This window comes from Sceloporus occidentalis, unplaced genomic scaffold, assembly GCF_023333645.1.
Source record: "Sceloporus occidentalis isolate IW3139 unplaced genomic scaffold, rSceOcc1.0.p SCAF_322, whole genome shotgun sequence".
Lineage (NCBI taxonomy): Eukaryota > Metazoa > Chordata > Lepidosauria > Squamata > Phrynosomatidae > Sceloporus > Sceloporus occidentalis.
In genome coordinates, this window is record NW_028317302.1 from 394,794 (window position 1) to 403,241 (window position 8,448).

An 8,448-nucleotide genomic window follows, 5' to 3' on the forward strand; every position below is an offset into this window, starting at 1 on the left:
GCGTGTGTGCCTGCGTGTGTGTGTGTCTTTCTGTCTCTGAGTGTGTGCCTCTGTGTTTGAGTGTGTGTATCTGTGTTTGAGTGTGTGTGTCTGTATGCCCCCCCCGTAGCCGGGTGCTGCATGTGACTCTTCCTTTCATTACTCCTTTTACACACACTGTGTAGAGTATAAATACTCGGTGTTACTCTCTCCCCCTCCTCTCTCTGTATATACAGTATATATGTATATGTGCATATATATTATATATATATATATATATATACCCCCGTAGCCGGGTGCTGCATGTGACTCTTCCTTTCATTACTCCTTTTACACACACTGTGTAGAGTATAAATACTCGGTGTTACTCTCTCCCCCTAGCCCCCCCTCCTCTCTCTGTATATACAGTATATATGTATATGTGCATATATATATATATATATATATATATATATATATATATATATATATATATATATATATATATATATATATATATATATATATATATATATATATATATATATATATATATATATATATATATATATATATATATATATATATATATATATATATATATATATATATATATATATATATATATATATATATATATATATATATATATATATATACCCCGTAGCCGGGTGCTGCATGTGACTCTTCCTTTCATTACTCCTTTTACACACACTGTGTAGAGCATAAATACTCGGTGTTACTCTCTCCCCCTAGCCCCCCCTCCTCTCTCTGTATATACAGTATATATGTATATGTGCATATATATTATATATATACCCCCCCGTAGCCGGGTGCTGCATGTGACTCTTCCTTTCATTACTCCTTTTACACACACTGTGTAGAGTATAAATACTCGGTGTTACTCTCTCCCCCTCGCCCCCCCTCCTCTCTCTGTATATACAGTATATATATATGTATATGTACATATATATTATATATATACCCCCCGTAGCCGGGTGCTGCATATGACTCTTCCTTTTATTGGCAGCACATGACGGTGACATGGCGTGGCTGTAAGGTCACATGATGTTACCCTGCAGTGACTTGCAGACGGTCACCTGACCCCCCACCCCACGTATCGGTGAAGGTGACACGAGGAACAGGCCTCTCCTTTCATAACAATGTCACCGGTCTCACCAGGGCCCCTGACCAAGCAGCGTTACATATGGAGATATTACCAGTGAGCGGCTCTGCATTAATCCACACAGTTATTACCCTGTACAGGGGTAACAGTTACAGACCCGGGGTTATTCTGCACAATGTGGTCTATAACTGCCCGGGAATCTCACCTGCAGCTCCTGCTGTAGGAACGTAAAACACCTTAGTTTGGCCCGGGAATTGAAGCCAAGCTCATGTCATGTTACGCGTCTGCCACGGGGGGGGGGGTGATAGGAGTCTCTCTCTGCCCCGGGATGGGGTGATAGGAGTCTCTCTCTGCCCCGGGATGGGGTGATAGGAGTTTCTCTCTGCCTCGGAATGGGGTGATAGGAGTCTCTCTCTGCCCCGGGATGGGGTGATAGGAGTTTCTCTCTGCCTCGGAATGGGGTGATAGGAGTTTCTCTCTGCCCCGGGATGGGGTGATAGGAGTTTCTCTCTGCCTCGGAATGGGGTGATAGGAGTTTCTCTCTGCCCCGGGATGGGGTGATAGGAGTCTCTCTCTGCTCTGGGATGGGGTGATAAGAGTTTCTCTTTGCCCTGGAATGGGGTGATAGGAGTTTTTCTCTGCCCTGGGATGGGGTGATAGGAGTGAAAGTGCTTTGTACTGTGTTGGTGGTTATTTATTGTGAACTTTGTGGATATGAAGTTGGGTCTCCTTTGGAGTGAAGCAGGCCAGACCTAGAGGGGTTAATGGTGTTGATATTCACTTATGGTGGAATCCACGAGGTGGCGCAGGCGCTGTGTTACACTAAATGACCACAGAAAATGCAAAATTGTGTAATTAAGAGCATCCAGCAAAAATGTAGCCAGATAGATTAGATGGAAGATTCACCTTATCACACTGATTCTGCAGGAACGCTTACAGATGTGGCAGGAGGAAGGATCCGCAGGGACATACCTAGAGTATTTGGCACCTGGGGGGATCCTGTATGTGGCCCCCCACACACACAGAAATTAATGTTGGCAAGAATATTTATTTCACAAATTTGTAATCTGTATGTCAACTGGGAAAAATATTAACTTATAAACAAATTAAATCAATTTAAATAAATATGCAACATAACACCTTTCACTGTATACTGAGTCAGACATTGATTGTGGTACAGCATAACTCCCATCACTATATACTGAGCCAGACATTAGCTGTAGTGCAGCATAACCCCTATAACTATACCAAAGCCAGACATGGTAGGCCTCTGCCCCTAAAACAGCCTGCCTGTGCCAACTCTGCCCCCCTAAACAGTCTGCCTGTCCCTACCCTAAAACACCCACTCACTTCATTCATTCACCTACTCACTCTCCCACGCTCCTTACCTCTCTTGCAGATTTTACTGGTCCAGCAGCCGACCGAGCATCAGTGGGACCCGTGCAGACGTCTACACAGCCCGACGGAAGCCTAATGCAGACTCGCAGCACTGTGCGAGGGGAAGCAAGAACCGGGGCAGGAAAAAAGTGTTTTCTCGATGTGTCCAGCTTGGTGGAGAGAGGAAAGAGAGAAAGTGATAGAGGATAAAAGAAAGAGAAGAGTGAATAGGAGAGAGACAGGGAGAGAGTCAGGAGGGAGAATGGGAGAGAGAGACGGGCAGAGAAAAGAGAGGGGACGAGAGAGAGACTTTTAAATAAATAAAGGGGTTTGATAAATGACAAGAGGGAAATGTATTCCAAAGAAGGAGAAAAGTTACTGGAAACACTAAAGGGTCAAAGGCTGAGATTGAATGGAAGGAAGTTTTACTTTACTAAGAGTTGTAGATAAGTGGAACGGTCTCCCAGCAGAAGTGGTAGAGGTAGTGAGGGAATGTAAACATGCATGGGATAGGCATATGAATCTCCCGAAGGCATATGAAGCTCCTGAATCTAAGACGAGACCAACAACTGATTGTGACAGAACTACATTTTTGGGCCAGACACAGTCCCCCCCCTCGAGAGTTGCAGTCTCGTGGGCATTTGGGCCGTGGCTCCCCCTGTGGGGGAAGTGTGGGGGTCACTTGTAAAAATGCAGGTTGAAATGTACAAAAGGCTATCTGCTCACACCATAGGAGGCCATTAGTCATTGTTTCCCTGCACCTTAAGTTAGTTTTTCAATTGTTCTGGTTAAGTCATAATCTTGTGTGATGTAATTCAATTATGTACTGATGTGATTGAGCCCTGACTGTTGTAGCTTCGATTTTCCGGGCTAGGCTTAACCCTCGATGAACCCCAATAATGACACCGCACACCACTGAATATGGATAAGAAAAGGCTACAGCCAATTTTATTTATTAGAGTCATTGTCACCCCAAAACCTGAAACAATAAACATCGGACAATGACTCAACACACAAACATCTCACTGGGTACCATCACAGTGGCGCAAATCGTTGCCCAGGGGGGGAATTTCTATCTTATACCGCTTGCTAATGGCGGCTGATCTTTCTTCACCGCCGACATTTTGGGGTTCCTGGGAGGAGGCCTTGGGTGAAACTTTGACCAACAGTGGGACAGAGTGTGTGAATTAGCGCATAAATGTTCTATTGCCTCCAGGGTACAAGAAACGGCATACAAGCTGTTGACAATGTGGTACCCCGGTGTCTATTGGTAGGCTTTTCCCCAGAAGTGACCCTAACTGCTGGAGATGTGGTCCAGAACCTGGTACCTATCTACATCTATGGTAGATTTGCAATAGACTCCACCCATTCTGGCTAGGAGTTTTTCGATGCATAGGGGAGTTGGTCGATCAATCACTCTCGCCTTCCCCGGGCCTTGGTCTTCTCCTTCACAATGGTTCCTCCTGGATCTTAGTAGAACATACGGTACTGCGTCACCTTCTCAAAGCAGCCCGATGTCTTATCCCGTTGTTCTGGAAACGCACTGAGGTTAAGATAAGAGTGATGGAGGAGCTCATCCATATGTCTTCCGATAGGATGGAGAAATACACGGGTACCTGGGCGTGCTGGCTGTCCTTTCTATCATCCGCTACACTACGGGATCTTCTCCCACAATCTTGAATATTTGCAATAGGCTAGGGCTCCGACTCGCTCTCCAACCACCTTACACTAGCCCTCTCCATTCTCTCACCTTACGTGTCCCCTCCTCTCTCTCCTCACGTTCCCCCTCCTCTTTCCCTCCCCCCTTCTTCTATCCCTCTCCTTCTTTACTCTCCCTCAATTCTCTATTCTACCCCTCTCTTCCTCTTTACCCTCCCTCCATTCTCTATCCCCCCCCTCCTCTCCCCCTTCCTCTCCTTCTCTCCCTCTTTATCCTCCCTCAATTCTTTATTTAATCAGGGATAGAAGCAGAGTTTTGGTAATGGCTCTTAGAGGTCTGGTAACGGTAAGCAGAGTTTTGGTAATGGCTCTTAGAGGTCTGGTAACGGAAAGCAGAGTTTTGGTAATGGCTCCTGGAGGTCTGGTAACGGTAAGCAGAGTTTTGGTAATGGGTCTTGGAGGTCTGGTAACGGAAAGCAGAGTTTTGGTAATGGCTCCTGGAGGTCTGGTAACGGTAAGCAGAGTTTTGGTAATGGGTCTTGGAGGTCTGGTAACGGAAAGCAGAGTTTTGGTGATGGCTCTTGGAGGTCTGGTAACGGAAAGCAGAGTTTTGGTAATGGCTCCTGGAGGTCTGGTAACGGTAAGCAGAGTTTTGGTAATGGGTCTTGGAGGTCTGGTAACGGAAAGCAGAGTTTTGGTGATGGCTCTTGGAGGTCTGGTAACGGAAAGCAGAGTTTTGGTAATGGCTCCTGGAGGTCTGGTAACGGTAAGCAGAGTTTTGGTAATGGCTCTTCGAGGTCTGGTAATGGAAAGCAGAGTTTTGGTAATGGCTCCTGGAGGTCTGGTAACGGTAAGCAGAGTTTTGGTAATGGGTCTTGGAGGTCTGGTAACGGTAAGCAGAGTTTTGGTGATGGCTCTTAGAGGTCTGGTAACGGTAAGCAGAGTTTTGGTAATGGCTCCTGGAGGTCTGGTAACGGTAAGCAGAGTTTTGGTAATGGCTCTTAGAGGTCTGGTAACGGAAAGCAGAGTTTTGGTAATGGCTCCTGGAGGTCTGGTAACGGTAAGCAGAGTTTTGGTAATGGGTCTTGGAGGTCTGGTAACGGAAAGCAGAGTTTTGGTGATGGCTCTTGGAGGTCTGGTAACGGAAAGCAGAGTTTTGGTAATGGCTCCTGGAGGTCTGGTAACGGTAAGCAGAGTTTTGGTAATGGCGCATGGAGTTCCGTTAGTGCTGTGTACAATGACCACACAATATAATAATGATGTCACAAAATATTGTTACTCACTGCCCCCATCACCATGAGTCATAGTGAATCTATTAGAATATAATTTAATGATTATGAATGTACTGGCTTTGCCTCTCAGCAGTGGCGGCTGGATGATGTGTTGGTAGATGCGGGTCCGTTGCGTGGAACCATATGATGGATATCGTACATTGTGTGTTTTTAGTTGTTTGTCCTTCTCTTGTCATAGAAACCGCTTGCATGGAGTCCTGGCCGTTAGTGTCCAGAAACTGGACAAACTGGCCTCACAATGCTCACCTTCTACAGTCACGCAGATAAATGGCCTCCAGAGCATCACACCTTTAAGAGAAATAATGGTAACTCTGCGCTCACACGCATTTATATTTACACGCACATTCACATGTATTTCTTTTTACACGCACAGTCGCATCAAACACTGACAGAAATCTCCAAGCTGTAGAACAACAGCCAGATAGAAAACGAAGAGAAAGAGTACAGACGTTTTATCTGAGCAGAAAAACAATTAGCATTAGTTCCTCTAAAACAGACAATATGTGGCTGTCGCTCTAAAGGGCCGCAAAGTGCAGCCGGCTCCAGGCGCTTTCAGAGGGATCGTCTCTGGCCTCTTATGGCGACATTCTCAGAAGCCAGGAGGCAGCCGCTCAGAAAGGTTTATCTGAACAATCCTGGGAGGTCGGGCCCGGTCTTATCCGCTTCACTCCGGAGAGATGTGGTGGGGACCTTTCCCTGTCCACAGCCTCTCTGCTCCCGATATAACATGCAGGGTGGCACTTTCGGAGGGGAGACCGGCAGCCCGGATGTGCTGTCCGCGGGGGCAGAGATCTGGGCCTCTCCAGCTCTACGCAGAGTGACACCCCTAGAGAGACAGGAGATCCCATACCCCCCATCATTTCAGGTGTCCAAAAATTGACACTTTTGTTGAGAGGTGTGGCTTGAGGCGGGGTCACACAAATTAAACATGTCGTGCTCCTCCCACATGGCCTCCTCACTGGTCAGTGTGTCCCGATGCTCTGCTTTCTTAGGGGACGTAGACGCCACGTGGACCCTGTGATTGATTCTGCTCTGATTAGACCTCACCTAGAGTAGTGGGTACAGTGCTGGAGACCCCATCTCCAGAAGCATATTGACATTGTGGAGAGAGTTCAGTGGAGGCGACTAAAATGGGAAACAATTTGCGGGACAAAAAATGATCAGGAAAAACTAAAGGATCGCAATATGTCTGGCAAGAAGAGAGACAGGGAAAAGGGAGAGGGAGGGAGAGACAGGAAAAAGGGATGGGAGAGAAATGAGGAAAAGAAAAGGGAGAGAGGGATAGGAGAGAGAGGCATTTAAATACATAAAGGGATAAAGGACGGGAGGAGAAAAGTTACAAGAGACGGGAATCTAACACTAGAGGATCAGAGACTGAGATAGAATGGAAGGAAGATTTACTTTACTGAGAGGATGGTAGCTAAGTGGAACAGCCTCCCAGCAGAAGTGCTGGAGGCTAATCCAGTGAGGGTATTAAACATGCATGGGATAGACATACGGCTCCTGAATCTAAGACGAGACCAACGACTGATTAAGGTCTGAGTTTTTACAGCAGGAGAAACGGGAGACTAGACGGAGGTCGCTGGGGGCCGATCTGCCAGCACGTTCTGAGTTTACTGACTATATATATAGTATACGATTCTACTAATTATATCTGCAGGAATGGAGGCAGTCTCTTTCTGCGTCAGTTTGGGACTGTCTCTTAGCTAATGGTTGCTGTTGTCGTGTGAAGGTGACGGGTGTTGCCTGAGGGTCTTTTGTTCCCATTGTAACTCGATTCCTTGGTTACTCCGGACATTCACTGATACAAACTGTCAAATACAAGCAGCGGGACTGACACGGCACACACCTGACACCTGGCAGACACTGCCACCACCACACGGCTTACACCTGGCACACACTGCCACCGCCACACACCTTACACCTGGCACACAGCTTACACCTGGCACACATCTTACACCTGGCACACACTGACACCTGGCACACACTGCCACCGCCACACAGCTTACACCTGGCACACGCTGCCACCTGCACACACCTGACACCTGGCACACGCTGCCACCGCCACACTGCTTACACCTGGCACATAGCTTACACCTGGCACGCAGCTTACACCTGGCACACACTGACACAATCACACCTGGCACCAAAGGACTTCATACACCGTGACGCTGGCCACACACCTGACACTGGGCACAATCTGCGACCCCTAGCACGGGCGGACACACGACGCAGACAGCTGCAGGTAGGAATGCGCTCTGTGTCAGTGGCCAGTGGCGTGAATCATTTTCGGGGGGAGATGTTGAATTTCCGAATGTATATTTCCACGTTACAGCGTTGGGGTTCTGGGGTCTCCACTGGGGGTATAACGGAATCCTAAGAAACCGCTGGCTGTGTTTTCTCACAGGTGAGTTAAACCCCCCAAAAACCGGTCACTGGCTCCTGGGGGTTGGCAGCGCTAATGCACATTACATTGTCTATATATATAGTGCCAGCAGATGCCGTATCGCTGTTACAGTTGGGGAGAGTGAACATTAACAATAACAGACCCAGCTTTATGAAAAAAAGTACCCCAATTGTTACCCCAACTAAGCTGCAACTGCCTTAGGTTCCTCAGGCCCCATGCGTCTTCTGCGAAGAAATGCCTAAAAACAACAAATGAATACAAACTTTATTTCCACCAAACTTTAGAACTCCGCTACTCCACAGTAAATAAGCCTGAAAGCTGCTTTCCTTTAAATAACGTTGCCCCTTTTGGTGCATAAAATAACACTATGTAAAAGTAACCGGTTTCATTCATTTTATTTCCCCTGTAATTCTTCGCCTTGCCTGAGCCTGTCCTTTAAAATGTACGGCTGTCTCCTGATGGTAGCCGTCAGACGCTGCTGTCGCTGCCCGGCTTGCACACATTGCTGTTACATGCTGCGGGTCTCATGTGCCCTCTCACACGCCAGGTCTTTCTCTTTACCATGAATCGTGTCTGTGTTTCAGGGAACATGTTTAATGTGTCGCTGAGCCTCTTGTGATAGAGAACCC